This window comes from Dromaius novaehollandiae, chromosome 3 (assembly GCF_036370855.1).
Source record: "Dromaius novaehollandiae isolate bDroNov1 chromosome 3, bDroNov1.hap1, whole genome shotgun sequence".
NCBI lineage: Eukaryota > Metazoa > Chordata > Aves > Casuariiformes > Dromaiidae > Dromaius > Dromaius novaehollandiae.
Window position 1 is genome coordinate 96,269,051 of NC_088100.1, and position 20,024 is coordinate 96,289,074.

The 20,024-nt window shown below is 39.9% G+C and overlaps 1 long non-coding RNA gene across 1 annotated transcript in view; it reads right to left on the reverse strand.

Moving 5' to 3' along the window:
• The window catches only part of LOC112995916 (uncharacterized), a 104,692-nt gene that overhangs the window by 11,830 nt on the left and 72,838 nt on the right, over positions 1 to 20,024 (reverse strand). The window contains exon 2 of the long non-coding RNA XR_010388104.1: positions 9,997 to 10,097. This is a non-coding gene — a long non-coding RNA (uncharacterized LOC112995916). The remainder of the gene's footprint in view (positions 1 to 9,996; positions 10,098 to 20,024) is intronic.

Consider the following 20,024-nt stretch of genomic DNA (forward strand, 5'->3'; position numbering starts at 1 on the left):
CGAGCAGAGGAAAATTCAGTCAGCAAATTTGGAAAAAATATTTCTTTTCAGGTCCAATAGGTTGAAGAATAGCCTCCCAAAGGACATGATGGATACTGTATGGTTTGAAGAAATTTAAACTTAGGATTGCAAAAATCCAGAAGAATAGATGGCAGCAGAGGAGTAAAATCAGTCTTGGAGTAGGGAGTGAATTACATGTGCTAATAGACTTCCCTATTACTCATTTCTCTTTTTGACATCTTTATTGTGGTAACAGTGGGGAAGATAGTATATTTATGTTTTGCAGTTATTATTATATGGTGTACGTGTTGAAGGGAACTTCCTTTCCTTGCTAGCTAAATATTCATCATGAAATTGTGTTTACCTCAGAAAATTTTGTGTTTTAATGCTACCCTTTCAAATGTTTTGAAGTTGTGGACTGATCACAAACATTTTGAAGTCCAACCTGAGCATCTTTGTTAATTATTCCTATTCCTTGATTGGGCGATCACTTGTAATGCAAATATTAGCATGTGGGGATTTAAATTTTGATTCTTTGAAAAAAATAATGTATGTAGCTTTGAAATTTGCCTTTCAAATTTGTGCCAATTGCACAACATCTAGGTGACAATACAAAGTGAATACACAAAGGACCTGCACTTAATCTTCATAGAAATAAACTGATTAAATGTATTTATTCATGGAAACCTTCTTGCAGTGTTTTCCTTGCTCTAATTTAATTACACTGCACACTCATTCCTGCTGAGCAATAAAGATGGCTATAATTTTTCAACAGTCATGCAACAAAACAGGAGATTCAGCATTGATTTTGGGGAGTTCTGAAGCAGGCCCTGCGGCCACAGTTCAGGAAAACATTTAAATCCATGCTTTTTCAAGACATCAAATATCAACTATTTTCTCAAAATGAAAGACATGAATTGTATGCCAAACACAGGACTTATGCCTGTAAATTCTTAACGGTGGGCAAATGTGAGCTGGGGTGCTTCATACCACTATAATGTTCTGATATTATAATTACATAATTATTCATAATAATATAATACAATATTATGCTGTTAAAGTCTTTTTCATGGAAAAGGCACTTGAAAGGGCATCTCTTGAGGAAGCAAAACAAGATGGTATCAGTGCAAACATTGTACAAAATGCTTTGGAGAACAATGGCGGGGGCAATACCACAAAGACCCATGTTCCACCCTCATGGCTACAAATATACTCCCTATAATTTCTAATCTGCATCCTGCAGTCCAAAATAACCTGGCCATTTTGCTGAACTAAGGTATGTGCCTGCACTAGACTGCAGCACACTCAGCAGTAAAGGAACAAAAGATACCAATAGTTTTCTATAAGAACTCCACAGGTATATTTATGCTGTACCTACTACATCAGCTAAAATGAGATGGACAGCCTGATGCTGATCATTTTAACCAAACAGAGTTTAAAGGGTAATATTAAAATCTTATTTGAAAGAATGATTTTCTCAGCTCAAGGCTGGAATCCATTGTTCAGTTGTCACTCCAGAGATCGTTACATCCCACATGGTCAAGTGATTCCATTGTTTTGGGATAATATGTTCCATTTTAAGTATAAAGCATATTACTAGATGTAATATAGAAATGATTTGTCAGTGTTAGCCTCCCTGTTCCCTTAAATTGGCCTGTTTTAAGCATTCATTGACTTTCCACTTAGTCAGCAAGAAGCTGCATTCTGTTCTCATTTGCCTTAGGGTAAAGTCAGAATTACTCCAGCAACTTTACAAGAGTTATTCTTGATTTCCATCAGTGCAACTGGAGGTAGGATTTGGTCCTTGAGATTCAGATACTGTTTGCATACAAAAGAGCCTACTACCTCTATAACACTATGCTATAACAGAAGTAATTTATACTGTAAATAATAACAATAACTCAATAATGAGATGTCTATAGCTAGATTTGGCATACAGATCTTTCAATAAGAAGCACTTATTGAGGTACTCACTTCAAACACTCACAGACTCAGATGAAGTGCCTCTTCATTATTGCTGAGGCAGGTAAGCAGAAAGAAGTAAAATCGAACCTAAACTGCCTGGTTTTCTTTTCTCTTTTTGCATCAGAAGGGAGTGCCCACAGTTATGTCAATGAAAGCTGGCATTGCCTATCATCTCTGAAAATCAACCCAGACCTTTAAATCCCTAATTTATACTCTGTTTCTAAATTTGGATTATATGACTTGCCTAAGGACACAGAGAGGATGAAAACCCAAGCAAGGAAGTGCCATTTTAGACATATACTAATTAGTGCTAAATAAGCTGGCTTGTCTACACAGCCTTGAGCATTACAGCCAATGTTAGTCCATGCCTGCAAGTGGTACACTCTTTTCAGCCTGGTCCTCCAAGCAGACCAAATCAGTCTGGCTTTTCTAATTGTTTCAAGTGCAGCTGAAGACACAGGCAGGACTTCATTGTGCCCAAGACCCACATTAGGTCATTTAGAGACTGATCAAAAACCCATGCACAGCAGTGTATTGCTCAAATAACCCATGTAGAGTGCCTCATCTTGGAAGCTGGGAAGGGAACTCAGCTGCCCTAAACCCTAGAACAGTAGTTCAAGAGTGGACAGCTTAGTTATTTCCCTCTTTTATTCAGTCAATTATTTTGAACAGCTAGCTGCTCTTTGCAAAGCCAGAAGTGGAGATGGGTAATTTCAGCGCTGCTTGACTGAAATGCCTGTAGCTCAATATGCAGCACACTATGTATATTCGTGTCTGTATGCAAAGACAGGGAAATAAGAAATGTATTCTGCAGGAGCTATTTAACGACCAAAACACCAACATGTTCAAACAGCACAAAACCTTCACTTGTCACACTATGCCATGGTATTATGGTAGGGGTTGACTGACAAGGAAGAGAGCATCCGACTAAGTCATGAGCAGCACTTTCTGCACGAGTCTCACGAAAGCTGAGCTTTGAGAGATTGAACAGTACCTGTGTCATTTGTCTCAATCATGACTGTGACAGCTCTTTCCTCCATTGATTACGGCTAACAATGGCTGAGCAAACTGGAGGAAGAGGATAACTGGTTCACAGCAGGCAGGAGATTGACCTTGTTTGGAAGGGTAATAGCAAACTTGGTGTCCAAAGAAACAGGCACCTGAAAAAACAGCAGCTCCTTTAATAAGGGAAATACTTTGCACAGAGAAAGGTCTCTCAGAAGGGGAAGGACACATACTTGTCTCCACCCTCCGACAATCAACCTGAATTGTAGCCCTGTCTTTTACCCCTACACTGACATGCATGCACCTGCATTTGCTCCTAACATTTTATGGGTGGCGGGAAGGATTCGTCAAATTCTCCCCTTCCTACTGCCTGGTAGACAATGAACCCATAGGCTCGGATAGCTGCGGCCCAGCCCTTCTTATCCCCCCGCATTAGGAACTCCAGCACAGCTGAGCTGAAGCCCTCAGGGCTGAGTGGCCAAGTGGATGAACAGATAAGGTGAGGTTGTTGTGAAAGAGCCATTCACTGCCTACTACTTGCTGCTCCTGGGTAGGATAACATGTGTGAAACAATCATGAGGGCTAGCTTTTCTTCCCAGGCAGTAATGGATTAAGTTGCTTATCTGAAAGAATCACATCAGCATGCTGTGCAGAGAAAAGCATTTAGGTTTGTTTGCTTGTTTTAATCACTGATAAAAAAAATCCTTTTTATTTAAGACTTCCATGGTTTATTCCCATCCTTGTTTCCATGCATATCCAGACATGTCAGAGCCTTAGAGCTGTCTTGAATGCTAAGGGAGAGGTCCATTTTCAAGAAAACATCCAGTGCCCAGTGAATCTAGTTGCCACTTCATAACCTTGTAGCTATCTACCCAACAAGATCTATCTACTTCTTGTACAAATACATTGCCGTCAGGAACACTGAAGCAAGAGGAAACTGTCACCTGCACAGCAAAGGAGACATTAATGTGGGATGATAGGAAAAGTGACATGGAGCTATGAAAGGCTGTGTCTGAACTGCAATCATAAGTGAAATTGCCTTCAGCTTGGCTGGGCTGCTATCTTCTTTGCGGATATCAGGATAGCCCCATACCTTACCAGCCTTATGCATTCATTCCCTCCTTGACACATTTCCTAGTGGGAACATGAGATTGGTTTGGCATTGAGCCACAAAAGCTAGATCTGTCTCTGATGCACAGAGATGGAGAGGGAGGTTTGAGGTACGTGTCAATCAAACTGGAAAGTTCAGCCTCATATGGAGATCCAGATAACTTCACCTAAACATTCAAGCTAAATAATATATCTAAGATCTGAGAAAAAACTATAAACAAATACTATCCTTTGGGAGAAGGGGGAGAAGCAGAGGGAGAATAATCTAAACATCTCTTCCCTGTTAACGTAATTTTAGAAAAAACTTCAGAAATAACACTCACCTACAAGGGAAGGGCAAAAGAAGACCCAGCTTTCCATATCTCTGAGAGTTAATGGACTAAGAGAAGTGACAGGCAGAGTATAGTTTAGAAAGCTGTATTTTACACTTAAGTTTAAAAAAATGTTGTGTGAAACATCAATCTATAGAATGCCCCTTTATATAAGGTCATGCCTGCCTGCCAGATACAGCAACATGCAGGACGGAGAAAAATGTTTTGAAGCTTCCTAGGAGACTACAGTTCTACCTTAATGAAATCCATTATAGACCTCTGCTTTCAGTATGAGAAGGCACTTTCAAAACACATCTAGCAATGAAAATGAGACTCTCCCATGAAGTACAAAAGTTGTGACAAGCCAGCTACAGACAGAGATGACAAGGTTTTGCCTGCCACAGACATCGCAGAAAACATCCCAAAGTGTACTGGAGCCACAGGGACTTACAGGATTTCAATCAGGACTCAGTGAAATCAAGTGCAATGAATATGCATTAGCTGTACTGTGCATGTATTTTTGACAAGGTAAGGAATACATGAGTGCTGTTTTCTTGGCATTATCCCTTCAAATGTAAGGGACAATTTTTCCTGTGTTTCAGTTCCCTCTCTGTAAAGTGAGGACAAAACAGCTTTATTTATGTGCTTGTTCTTTCATAGAATGAGTTTTCTGCTTAGTACAATGGAAAGCTAGCTTTATCTTGAGGGTTCTGGGCTAATACAGTAGAAATAATAAAAAAGTGTAATGATGCTCTGAGTTAACTCAAGATGGTGCCTCCCACTGACTTTATTAGCTCTGTTGTTGCCTGGAACAAGTGAAATCACCCTCAGCTGAGAGTCAGTGTTTTATCTGCAACATTTTGAAGACACAATTGGTGAAACGTATTATAAATAAAGGAAGGTCAAGCTGATCTACTTTAAAGAAGATGCTCATAAAATTGAATCTTTTGCCAGTACTAGATCTCACTAGATTTGCAAAACTGTGCATCACATCTGCCATGTCTGTAATATTTCTGGTTCCAAACAGGACTAGTAGACATGAAATTGAAATCCCACAAGGGAAAACATTTGGTCAGATGCACAGAGGTCTGGCACTCTTTCACCTCAAAGGTCATTCTGATGGGATTTCAAACTCATTATTGTGTGTTTTATAGCTTTGGAGCAGGTTCAAACAACCACAGCCCCAACACCAGCTTGATTTTTCCTCTGTGATGGAATTAGTGCTGTATGGTTGCAATAAAAGCAGAGGATCCTCAGGTTCTTTCCCTTATCCTGTGTAACTGTGAACACACGATTTGGACTCTTTGTGCATTTGTAAAAAGGGGATCAGAGCTTCCTATTGGACTCCCGTGAGTCTTTACTGAGTGTTTTGAGATCTTTTCGACCACCACAACCTAGCAATGCCTTGTTTCCAGAGAAATGGAAGGAGGCTTTTCCCAGAACAATGCTGTGCTCTGTAAGTGTAGTCTGAGGTTTGTACAGCATTGACCTCAGACACCAACGCACAAAATGACTTTGATTTTCATCTGTGGCAAAGATCATAATGTAAGGGAATCCCCTGCAGAGCTACTTATATCCAAAGATATAAGTATCAAAAGACCAAAGGAAGATAGAAGAAATTGTTGTCTTTTTGACTGCTGCAGATTGATCTCTCTGGCTTACCTATAAACTCCAATTCTGCCAGTGCAAAGACTTAACTGTTTGGGGCATTAGAATAACAATTCTATGCTTCCAGAAATCCCCTATGTGGTAATTCATCTTTGTTTGCATTGTCTTTGCAAGCAGAACTTCACCTTTTAATTTCCTTCCCTCTCCCACATATTCATATTCCAGACCTCCAAACCCAAGTATTTTTATTACTGATGGACAGAATTTGTATAATGTTTTTCAAGAAATTTGATCTGAAAAATCATAAACCTAAAAAAAAAATCATATACCATAATAATTTTTTCACCCAATACTGAAATGCAGCTCCCTCCAGTGTGGAACAGAGCAGTGTCCTAAGATGTCTTACAGATTGGGAATGGAAGAGAAGCAGCTTGCAACTGAAAGTGAGCATGGCATTTGGCAGTACAAACAAATTTAGTTATCCATTCAGACTACCCTTTGTTTTTCACCAAGAACTTTTAGCCAATTATAGAAATTGTATAGCGCTTATTCTGTGGACCCTATGAAAGCACTCCCTCAGCACCCAAGCAACATATGGCACAGAGACACCTATTCTGAAGGGGGAAGTGAACTCTTCACACCATCGCCTGTGGCCAAGCTGGAAGACATCCATCCACAGCACGGTTCCCCAGTTTCAGTGAGAGGTTTGTACTAAAGTAAATGCCTGGACATATCTGAACTTTCTGTCACTCTCATCAGTTGATGAACAGGTGATAGATAAGGCAATTGCAGCTGGAGGGCACAGTTCTTAGAGTCATGTATTTGAGCAGTATGCAGAGTGCAGAGAACTCACAGAACTCATTTCCTCGACCCAGACCTCCTTTGCAGCTCACCTGCCATGTCAATGAGCTATTGCACTTAGCAATAAATGCCAAGGCAGAGTATCCTACTGAAGAGAAGTCGACAGCTTTTTTTCGTGGAGGAAACTTCCATACAAGCAATGATAGGATATCCTCCAACTTAGATGCTAACTCCTTACAACTAAATAAAAGAGGGCTAGAAAGAAAGCACAGTGACTAGACTGCCTTAAAGTCATCCTGTGTAACCAGTAGCACTGCTTCCTGGGAGGGATTTGGCCCATTAGCACCTCCAAAATGACAACAAGGCAAGGATTGAGAGCCAGCAAAAGGTCCAGGAGGGAGGGCACAGCTCAGGTGACAAACCATACCATGTACTACCCCCTCATACTCGGCATAGACAATTTTGGCTCCCTCCTCCCTGTACGCCCTTCCAACACCATCCCAGTGGGTTCTGTACCTTCAAACACCCATCGCGCCAAAGCAATGCAACACACGCCATCAGTTTCACACTATAAAGACACTCCCCTGCTGGGCTGCAACATCTGCAACATTTGTTCACTGTGCTTTGGACGTTTCAAACTGAATAAAAGAAATCACAATAATGATTGTGTCTTAGAGACCATCCCCCTCACCAAGAAAGGGGCCCAGAGGAAACCCAGAGCCAAGTGCTATGAAGTATGGATCCAGGCAGCTTGCATCACTTGGCCTAAGGGCCAGAAAATGGTCCCTGGCTCTTTTATTTAGCAGTAGAAATACAGCCTCTGAATTTCAACAAGATTGCAGCCTGGCTGGCATAGTAGTGGGAGGACTGACAATATCTTTATGTTAGATTTCTTTGAATCAAGCAAGTGGAGACAGAATTCATTTTTCTCCTTTGCCATCATGTTTGGCAGATGATCTCAGCTCATTGTGGATTTTCAGTTGGATTTAGGAGATTCACTTTTCTTGTGATAAAGGGATAATCTCCCTTAAAGATTCCCCCTCCTCCTTCACTGCTCATTCTTTTTTAATAGAAAGCATCAAAAATAAAGACCAACCTTGAAAGAAAACAAAAGTAATAAAAACTAAAAAATTGGGGAAGAAGGAAGTAAAACAGCTTATGTTTGGTTTTGATCTTTGTATTGATAGCGAACAAAACAAAACAATATAAGAAACGATGGAGTTACCTTAAATCATGCCTCCATGCAGAATAGAAGAGAAAAGTCACTTTGAAATCTGGGTTAACCAGAAATGTATTGTGTCAGGAAATATTGGATCTAAGACCTAGTGTTCATGTCAGTCAATTTTACTTTTTCACGTACACTGGAAAATACATCTTTTCCTGTGTGCAATATTTAATTAGACCTTCATGAGATTTTAAAGCAGGCTCCAAGAATTTTCTTAACTCCATCATCTTGCAAGTTCACATGCCAAATTTACATAAATGGAGACAAAGAGATTAAAAAAGCGAGGAATATAATGAAAAATACTGTCATCTAAGACCTTATGAGGAACAAAAGGGATAAGAGGAAAAGATCTTTAAGAAAAAATATGAAAAAAGAGAATTAATGAAAGAGATATGCATGGAAAAGATATTTAAAGAAGAATCCATACCTACTGAATAGCTAATAATAATAATAATAGATCTTGTAATCTCTACATCTTGTACTTCACGGAGTAAAGAAAAGTTCATTATTGTAATTTTACTAAAAGGAGGAAGCTGAAGTATCCGTCTTGGCTTGCCCAATGAGGCCTGTGATTGACTTAATGACAAAAACAGCATGTCAGCTGTAGATAAAAGATGATCTCTCTGATCTCCCAAATATCAGGTTTATTTGTGCTGCCTGCACATCCACACTGTCTTCAGACTTTTGTCTCACTGAAATGCTGTTCTCAGTTGTTGATTGCAAAAAACTTGCGATAGCATATCTTACATAAATATATATAGGCTGTCTATAGACAGTCTACCTCATTTTCCTTTATTTCTAAATTCAATTTCTCTTTGAATCATGAGCCTCCTCAGAGTTAAATCCCTCCTCACACCAAAGCCAGGACTGCTGACAGACATCATATTTCTGATCCAGGCAAAGTGCTTGGATGTAACTCAGCATGTTTCAGCCATCAACACTGAGCCCAGCTGAGGCCAGAAACTCCTTTCGTTACGTAGTATCTGTAGTCCTAGTCCGTACTCAAAGCATGAATAGGTTTAGATAGACAATAAAGAAGTCTGGCAGAAAAACAGTAACAAAAATGACTTGATTTGCTGCAGGTCAAACAACAGGTCAGTAGCAGAGTCAGGGATGTCTGAAGCTCAAAGCAAGAGCCATAGATGCAAGCTGAAGAGGACACTGTTGTAGATGCATGACCTTCCTCTAGTATCCCTCAGAGGCAGCACCTGCAAATGGGTGACTGCGCCTTTCTTTCTATCTCCAGCATTTTATCCCTTTTGATTCTGAGTCAATATTCTCCCTTACTTCTCCTAAGGGAGACCCAAAGGGACTTCATCTCCTTGTGAGGTCAGTAAAAGGTGAACAAACTCCCTGTGTGTTTGTGGGTCATCTCAATAGAGACGCTATCCTAACCCAGTGCTGCAACAGCAGAAAACTCATTGTGCCTCACTGCCTCATTTTCCTCAGTCTGTTGTCAGCTGTTCCTCCCACTCACTTGCTTTTCTTCATGAAAAGAAGTCCTAATCACATGTCTTTCAATGCTGTCTCCAGCAGGGAGATCACCATTAAAAATTCACGTCCAATGGATGATGTTCCCTGTTGTCTCCAGCAAGAAACTTCCTTCAGGTCTGTAGGTCAATATTCTGGTATATAGGTCATTCAACAGCAAGTTAGACAATTAGAGTCAACCTACTCCCACCTTCCTCTCTCAGTCCCTAGCAAAGATTTTAAGCCATTCACTCAATCCCTTCTAAACATAAAAGTACAGGAGAGAGGCGTGCACAGTAACTACAAAGTATGACATGATATTCTCATGTTCTCCCTGCCATTCAGGGATTTTTCTTCCACCTGAACAAATAGTTTTTCCATAGTTTTCTTAGCTCAGGAACAGCAAAGAAACATATTTCATTTGGTTCTCCCCTCTCACCGGCTCATGCTGGGATGAAATACACATAAAGCCAAATCCAGCTCTCTATAGAATGCTCTTACCAGGATGAGTTCTTCAAAGTCATTTCATGCATCTCTTCAGAGTGCTTTCTGCAACTAAAATCATGACTGAGGAAAAGGTGGGAGAATCAAAGGAAATAAACCTGCAAAGAGATGACAGAACATACCATAAAAGAGGTGTTTTTTGAAATAGATTTGAAAGATAATCATTGTCATAAAAGTTCATATGAGTTCATAAAAGAAGGTATGAAGCAATGAGTAAATAGTGGAGTTAAAGGAAGAGCTAGCATTTGAGCAGGGTTATATTCTGGAGAGTCAAAAGGCAGAACACAGGTGTGATGCAACTCCTTGTCTCTAAGTACTCTCTGCCACATTCCTGTTCTCCTTATCCCTCTTCTCTTGGTCTCTCAGCTATAGCAGGGACTTTTGTTACTGAAAAACATGAAGAAGAGGTTCATGCAGGAATATCAAGGAAGGATGAAGAAGATTTTCACAACAGCATGTTGGGTTGCCTGGTAAGGATCAAGACAAAAGCAACAACAAAAATGACTTTAATAGAGGGAAGAATGATTGGCCCATCTATAGATAATAAGTGAGTTATTGGGATACCAGCAGGTTTCAAAGAGAGCATAAGAGTAAGGTTTCATAGATGGTATGGAAAAAGTACATGACTGAATGGAGATTTTTGGCTTATCTGACAGCTTTTCTTCTAGCTCATTTTGATAGTTTGGGCAAGTTATTTCATCCTTCAGTGCCTCCCTTTCTTCATCTGCAAATGGGGTTTAATTATATCTACTTTGCAGGGAGGCACGCTTCATTAGGAGTGCAATCCACCCACACACAGAAACCCTGTGCCCCATTTAAACCCTTAACTGGAACCTAGGCCATGCTTAGACCTCGTGGCTAGCCCTTTGAGCTGGGATAAACGTTGCTCTGTATTTGCAAAGCCCCTGGGATCCTCAAACAGGAGTAAGTATTAACAGTGCAAAAAATTCCCCTTGCTCTCTGTGTGGGCTGGGGAATGCTGCAACTACCAACACTTTATGATTCCGAGACATTAAAATTTGTCTGTTGTCATAATCCGTACGCTTGGGTTGTTATTTTGTGTAGTTAAAATCCTAACATGCTTCTGCGCTGCAGCTAATTAGTGATATGCACATGGGAGATGTTACAGCCTTGTAGGCTACTCTTTGCTGTGACAGAGTTGACAGTGATGGCAATGCAGTCTGCTCCAAAGCGGGGGAGGGGAAGCGTGTTACTTGGAATTGATTTTTGTCTTCATTAAAGTCTGTGCTTACTCACTATTTTTCCCTAAGCATATCTACTGCCCAGGTTTATTTGAAAGTATAAAATTGACTTTTTACTGGTTGGGTTTTATTGGAGCTTTTTATGCGTTTAATATATTCCCTGCTCAAACAGAAACTGTTGTGAAAGCTAACTCTACCATACATCTTTATAGTCTATCAGAGTAAACAGCATACAAGGTGTTTATTGCTTGCCCCAGGATGCCAAAGGGTTACATTTTCTAAAAGATGTAGGATGTATTGAGAATATTTGGGTTTCAGCAGCCTATGAAGACAGAGAAATCAGAAATTCAGAGAAAGAGAAGTCAATAGCTAGTGAGCTGCCTTGGTAACTCAGTGGAAAGGGACAGTGAAGGTGTGATTAATAAAGGTTTTTTGTAATGCTGATGTCAGTATGCTGCCAATAATCATCTCCTCCAGTCATCCAATCCAGTCTCATTCCCCTCTCTCTTTCTTTCCTGAGTTGTCAGAAACACAGTCCCACTCAGATGTCTCTAAGGTAGTCAGACTTCAAACTTTGAGATCTATTCCTGAGAGCTGACAGAGAACTATAGGAAAATGAGATGATTTCATCAGAGAAAACCTTTTCTATTCCAATTACTGGATTGTGCTTTCATTTTCCAGCTTCTGGGTGGACAAACCATTCAACCTAAGGTCCGAAGGGACACTTATGGAGTGGTCCACATGAAAAACAGTGAAGGTTTTGAATCGATTTAGACCTTCATAGGTCAGGAAAGTTGAGATTTGGTTGCACTGTATGAAGCTTAGGATCCATTATAAAAATGCTAAACACACTTAGCCAGCAAAGAATATTCTAAAAGTCCATTCTCATGCACTTTATTGGCCAGAGAGAAAAGTCCATTTTATCAGTTTTCTCTGATATGCCCATTAGTTATCACATTTGGAAGCAAGATAATAAACCTGATGTGCCTGTGGTGGGACCAATAAATTACATTGAGTGTTTCTGTCCACAGAACAAAATGCTATTGCTTATTCCCTAGTTTTCACACATTTGAAATACACATTTCAAAGAAAGACTGTAAATTCTGCATCATCCAGTACCCTTCTTTTTATGGTGGTATCTACACAGAGAAGCCCTCCCCCTTCCAGCCTAACGGATTGGTTGCGGTTCTCATACCTTGCAATATGCTGAACTCGGAAAACAAATGGATCCTTCTGTCCTCACTGTTCCCCTAGAAGTCATGACAGGTTGATGCTACTGACAGCTTAATCCACTCCCCACCTCTTAAAAGCAGTATTCCTGCATCAACAGGCAAAGGTATTGCTTTCCTTAAAGCTCGAGTTTCAGCTTTTGTGAATACTTGGTGACTGAAGTCCAGAACCTCAAAGATACACATTATGCAGCTGTAATCATGACTGCTATACATCAGGTGTGTCACCTATGCTTGATACATTCACAGAGAAGCATATCCCTCCTCATCTCTTTCCCTATTTCTGTTGTCCAGTTTTACATACACCCAAAATTTTCTGGCTACTTCTTACTCTAACTATAAATCTATTGACAAAGTTTTTCTTGTCACCTACGTATTCAAACTGACTCAAAATGTGCTATTTACTTGCAAAATTTTCCTTCCATGAACTGCTTCATGATATCTATGACAAATGATCAAAAACACATTACACGTTCTCATTATTCCAATATAGATACATGTGGAAGATGACCAAGAAACCGAGAAACTGCTTCCTTAGTAAACTTCACAAAGCATTAATTGAATTAATACCCTGTCATACCTGAACATTACCAGTGATGTCCAACAACATGATATGAAAAAAGAATCCAGTGTACTTGACTGTTAGCAGAAGGAAGTATACATTATATGTATATTTAATAATCACAAATATTAGCCTTCAGAACTCTTCAGAAGTAGTTGCTAGAAGCAGTAAGAAAAGTTGATAGAGTAGATATAATAGTTGTGAAGACTTCTTCTCCTTCTCAACAGGATTAGCTGAGTTTAGCACAGTGCTGTACATGATACCAAAGTACACAGTGTTGCCAGCACTAGAAAATGACCTCTAATGTGGAGAGGCTTGACAAAGAGCGTAATAGGATGTTTGGTCCAAGTACAAATCCCAGTGGGCTCAAGGACTGAAAGCAAGCTTTAGAGCTGTATGGCTTGTACATGTAGACACAGCCAGCACGACTAAAAACTATGCAGAACTAACACATTATTTTCTTTTCAAATCTAAGTTTCTGTCCACAGCTTCTACTTCTGGATGTTGAAGGATTACACACTGCTGCAACCATTTCTTTAGAAGAGTTTCGAGAATAGATTTTCCTTCATCAGGGAAGAAAAGCTATCCTGAGGAGCCTAAGAAACATCAGTTGGAAAAGGACTACCTCTAGGAGAAACCAAGAGTAAAGAGAGGGAGGGAAATAGGAAATATCAAAAAACATACAATGAGAAAAACAGAAAATAAACATGAAGACTTAAAGATGCATACAGCTAGGGAATGTTTTTGTCAAGGCGCATGCTTATCCTTGTTTTGTTTGAGTAAGGATGCATCTTCACAAGTGGGCTTTTACTTTTGCATGGCCTCTCTTTTTTTATGAGAGTGGAGCCAAGAGGGAACTAAAATGTTTTCATGACAGAACATGGGCTTATTCTCTCTTGTTCTGGGTAGATGTGGCATTAGCCACATTGCACAGACCATCTTGTAAACAGACAGAAGTACAGCACAAGTCCTGATGAAACTGTAGCTTCTAAGTCCTAAAACAGAGAAATAATATTTTTAGTTTACAGGGAGAAGGAAGGAGTAAGAAAAGTAGGAGAAAAGAAAAAAGTGAGATCAAATTTGGCCCTTTCTGAAGTTGCACAGAATCGCTGAGCTTTTGCACATTTCAGATGAAGCAGACACCTCAGCCCTGAAGTTATGGGGAAAGAGGACATCTCCCATTGCCTTGAAATTTCCCTTTGAAATTGGTCCATACCAGCACAATCAAAAACATTGCAAAGGCAGAACCAGGGGATGGACACAGCCGAGGTTTATAGTGAAGTGAGACAGAAAGCAGGTGAGGGCATTTATTTTTTCTGGCTCTTCCCAGTTTTGTAATGAAAGGTTTTCAGAGCTCTAATTATAAATCAAAGCTCAAGTTCTTCTGTGAATCAGCCTTTGAAGGAGCTGCAATTTTGCCCTTTAAAGCACTTCCACAGTCAGATATTTGGATGGAGGAAGGGTGATTTTCCATGTTTTATAAGGTGGGCAGAGAATGATACTCAGCTGCAAAGAATAACACAGAACAGATGCCCCACATTAAAAAGAGGTGTGAACAAGCTTGTGAATAGCTCAACCTGGTGAATTTATTTTTCTCCTCCAACAGCTATGATAAAATACCAAAGGCAAAACTGAGTTTCACTTGCTGCAAGAAAAGCTGTTTGGGTCCAGTCTGTGACACAGAAGTGTTGTGTGGGAAAAGGATAGATACACATACAGGATCATTCACATAACTTGGAGGCAAGAAATATGGCTGAATCAGTGACTTACTGGGTGATGTTAAGTACATTGCTCTCACTCACTGTAATTTTACCTCTCCTGTGAAAGTGGGAAGAGTAAAACTTCTTAACATTGGGGTGCAGTGAAGCTAAAAGCCGTGTAAGGTTCAGCAAGAATATAAACTTCTAGGTAGGTAGAAAGGAAGAGGATTCCAATCGCTCATTTACCACAAGATGCAAAGAATTACTTTCAAAAATTTCTGTGGTATTATCCAGATGACTATCTCCTGCATGAAACTGGGCAAATATCTGGGCAAAACCTGCCACAATTGCATGAGGCTTTTCACAGACTTGGCCAGCTGTGAAAGCCCTCTTGTGTTTATTGAGCCCACTCATCATGTTCCCATAATTTTCCTCTACACTTATTTTTTCCAAGGTCCAAAGCCTTCGGATCATTCACTATAGGGCAATTACCATGTAAATAACACTGGAGTAAAGCCATCTTGACATTCAGCTATTTTTCTTTCCTCTGCGTACCAAAGACATGTCATCACCATCTCTTTGGAAAAGGAGTAGACAATCCTACGAGTCCAGTTTTCTACCACGCCTCAGACAGGGCGTCAGGCAGGACCAACTTGGCAAAAATCAATGTCAAATCAGTATGAGAAGTAAATCAATTCTTAAGAGATTTAGGTAACCAAACTCCATGGTACTACACTTCACAGAAACCAAAATGGGGTTGAGAGCAATTTATGTGCATAGCTCTATTAATATCAGCGATGACAGATAGGGTTTATATAAACATCAAGGGATGTTTTTGAGCTACCACATGTGAAAAACATTATGAGGAACACAGTGATTGACATGTCTGCTTTACCTGACAATTTCATGCATTTTAAGCTTTTTCCCTGGTTGCTTTACTAGGCCTCACAAGCTATCCTTATCACAGGATCCTTGGGAAGATCTGCCCCACAGGAGCAGGTTTCTGTCCTCAGGATAGCATGGATGCTTGCTCTGATAGTTGCATCCAACTGTAGGCAGTCTTTTCTTACAGCAGGAGGAAAAAACCAAAAGCCTTGCTTGAACTGATTCTATCATTCATAAGGAGCCCCCAGGAAAATACGCAGAGAAAAACCATTGCCATTAGTACCATTTGAGGTGCAGAATGATTGTAAGAAAAGAGAATCACACACAGTCCTGCTATGGAAATAAGATCTGGCAGGCTTAACAGCCTAGATTCTAATATTCCTCTCATCTGAGAATGATAATTTCATTCAGGGGGATAAACCAATAAGAAAATTGTTATAGAATTGGGCAGAGGAGGGGAAGGAGTATCTGTTTTTGCCAGGTTTATTATTCTCTCTCAGCAAAAAATGAAATTAATACCAGAGCCTTTATTTAGGCAAAATTATAAAGGGAGGAAAATTAAAAATGTGAAAAAGCTGAACAGGAGATGTTGATGTGCAGCACATATTGAATGTTCTTATTTTCACTGCGAGAAAAGGAATTGGTCCTACAAGCAGCAGAACATCCTGGTTCAAATGGCTTCAGGAATCAGTTTTGAACTGACACAGAAGCCTCCAATTTACTAAGTAACATAAAACACTTATCCAGCGTATTGGGATCTGAGAAGTACCACAGGATCACAGTGAATGCCATCCCACCACACTGGAGAATAAAAGTCGACTCCTAAAAATTAGACCTGGTAATGTAACTCCTTCCAATTCACATACATTCATTTTTAAAGGATGTTGTTTGCACTGCCTCTTTGCAGTTATTTAATGATTTATGTGGACTTACACCACCCTAGGGTTAGCACTGCTGATTGTCCAATATGAGGCCTAATGACTCCTGCAGATCTGTGTGTATGCACATGTCTTATTCCTGCATTACAGTGCCTTTCTGTGGGGGTAGAAAGGGTTTTTAAAGAAAATGGAACATCTTTTAAAATAGCATGGTTGAAGGAACCTCTTTCTTGGAAATGGAAGCTGTGCTTAAAGCAGTAGGCAGAAGAATAATTGTTGATTTCCTATAGATTGCTACTCACAGAATCCTCATAATTAGGGCTAGGCTCTGGATTCCAGACAGACAATAACCAAATGACTCCTTAATTTTTGAGAAGGCTCATGTTAGTTTGCAAAGAGGTCTGTTCTGGCCTGTGGATAGCACAAGTCCAGCCACCAGAACCAGAGAAACAGGCTGTCTACCTCTCACCCAGCTTCTCCGATAGCCAGCATGGCCCCAGGTAGAAAGGGCTGACATCCTGATGAAGGAACCAAGTCCAATAAAATAAAAACTATTTACTAATATAACTGATGGGCTAAAGTATAGCACAGAATACAGTGCAATGTGAAACTTTTCTCCCAGCCCCTCAACCATCAGAAAGCCTGATTTGTAGTAGGTAGAATACAATAAATGTTTTTCCCACCTATAGTCAGTTGTTCATAGTTCAGGACTCAAGTCACCAAAAGTTGAGACTTAAAAAATATCAGGAATACCAATATAGTAGTAGCTATTAAGCTTGAGAGCTCCATATTTCTGTAAAAAACCCTTCTTGTAGAAAGTCTGAAATCTGCAATTACCAGAATCTGCAATGCCTGTTCTATTAGATGTTTGTGGAAACTCCTAAGTCATGCTTATATTCATTTTAACATAAAAAAATTTTTTAGGGTGTTCAGAGTTTCGAAGTATAAGAAAATATAGCAGAACATTCAGTGGAGGTTTGTTGCCAGCACTCACATCAGGAGGCTCCATTCTGCCCATGACTACTTCTGCTACCACACACATTGCTCAGACCAAGGTGTTACTTAAAAATAGAACTAATTGTACCAATGCTTTCATCAGCTTTTCTTGCCTCTTGCTACAGGGCAGGGAATAGTGCTGTTGCACCTCTGAGGTGAGGCCCTGGAACTGTCTTGGGAATGGACTCTGGGCTATACCAGCACATGGGCAGGTACATCTGTCCTGAAGAGCAGTCCCCTGGCAACAGCTGCTGGGAAGCAGGCCTCTAGGAATTTAACAAATGGACTTTAATCTGTCACATCCCCTGTCTGCTGTTTCTTCCCTTTTTCTACTTTTGACATCCACCCACTACCACAGCCCCCTGCAAACAACGCCAGCGCTCATCACACAAATGGAGGCAGGCAGTTCTTCACCACCATTATGTTAGATGTGGTTTGCCAAGTTTCTCATCTGTGTTTCCATACAAGAACTGGCTGTATCCGAGTTTTGAGGAAAGTGGAGCTGCTTTCCTGCCACTTGCACTTAATGAATGATCCTGTGTTTTTACTTGTTTAAAGTCATTTAAGAGGCATTGTCCCAGAGGGTACTTAATTGCAAGTAAATTTTTTAAACTGCTGTCACAATGTCATCACAGAAGGGGGATTCTCATGGAAATTTCAATTTCCAGTATAAAAAGCCGAATTTATTAAGTACTGTAACTTTTAACCAGACAAACTTTGGACTTAATACATTTCTCACTCTCGAAAGTGATCATCTTACCTGGAAATAATTGAAAGAAACTTCTCCCCTATCCCCTTCATATTCTACAGATTTCAAGGCATACCTTTAAAATGTGAATACCTTACATTTCACATTGTTTGCTTTGAAAAGGAGTAACAATACCCTAGGTTTACATGACAACTTTCATCTCAAGCAGTACAAAAGCTTTTTAAAACAATACAGCACAGATTAGGACATTGTTAGAAGAGGCATGTAGATCTATATAGATACATATACACAAGCATACATTTATATATGCATCCACATACATTATGCAGTATGATTCTAATTTAGATCTACATTTATAATACAGTGGGCATTTTTTTTTTTTTTTTAGATGAATAAAACCAGGGAACTTCTCTTCCAGTAATGGCACAAAGTCCTTGCACAGGTGTGAGTTTCCCCCATGTAGATGATTTTTGGTGGAGTTTAAAGGAACTAATAACAGCCTGCAAGAAAGAATCATGGGAATGAATACGAAGTTTAAGCATGCACTTTGAGCACTTTTCTCTCTGCTTTGTATCCTTTCCCTTGAACCTTTTCCCTTACTCTGCTCCCCCAGAGACTCCCAATGACACTTTTCTCCCACGTGGCCCTTCTGGCAGCCTGCCCACACTTTATGACATACTGAACAGCCAAGTTCTTCAAGTCCACATCAAACAAGCGACCTCTGGAGCCAGAGATCTCTAACTGCATTAGGATGGTCATACTGCTGTCAGAGCTGGCATTTCTATGCGGTGTTGCATCCATACAGAACACACATGTTCATGCCAAGATCACTCATACATCTCTGATGAGACTTTAAAAGTAACCTTTTCTATGCCCTTGTAGACAAGAAGCTATTAGTCTCACTTGGCTTCCCCCCCCCCCCCCCCCACCTCCTCTCCCTACCAGATTTTTCCTCTATTACTCTTTCAAGTTTGAATGTCCAGATCTTTGCATGTCCTTGGGACACCAGAAGACTTTGCTTTCACCTTCCCACATTTCCTGCTACTCTTCCAGGAAGCCTTCAATCCTACAAGACTTTTAGACCATGCCTAGCAGAAATTTCAAAGCCCGGTGAAAACTGCAAATCCATCACAGTATTCTCACAGCTGGCATGAAGTTTCCTGCACAAGGTGTCCCAGCCCTAAACAAAACTAGAAGTAGGGCCAGCCTCAAAAAAGTTAAAAATTGTGATTTGAAATCCACACTGATGAATTGATCCTCTTCAATTGCCAGTTTGTTTTTCTGAGACAAAAGGAAGATTCTTAGAACACCAGCAACATGTTTTCAATATAAGAAAGCTATTTATGAGATACAGCAAAACACAGGTATGTCAGGCACTTGTGTCAGAGGCAGCTAAGGGCAACAGAAGTAAGATGTTCTAACAGAAAGCAAAAAAATGTATATGCACTATGTTTCAAAGTAATGATAGGTCTTTATTGCTTCCTTTAAATTAAAAAATTTAAATTGTTGTAATCCATTAAGTACAAACATACTCATGATTTTTCAACTTTTTTTCCTTATTGGATATCCTTCTGTCCCTCCAACTACTTATGGATCACAATTTGGGGGAAATGTATGTTATTCTCTAGGAACTGTAAAACCCATTAGATAAAACTAAGCCAGATCCACAAAGTCAAGCTGAATCTAAACCTAATCCAGGTTAAAAGAAAACATTTTTAGCAACAGATCCAGACACATTTAAAAAAAAGGCAAGCAAGTCCTGATGTCTGTACTCTGTTAAACAGAATTATATGCAACAAAAGCAAGTCTCCAGTGTCCAAAGAAGGCACCAATGTTAAAGTGAGTCTATGGTCCAGGCCTTCAC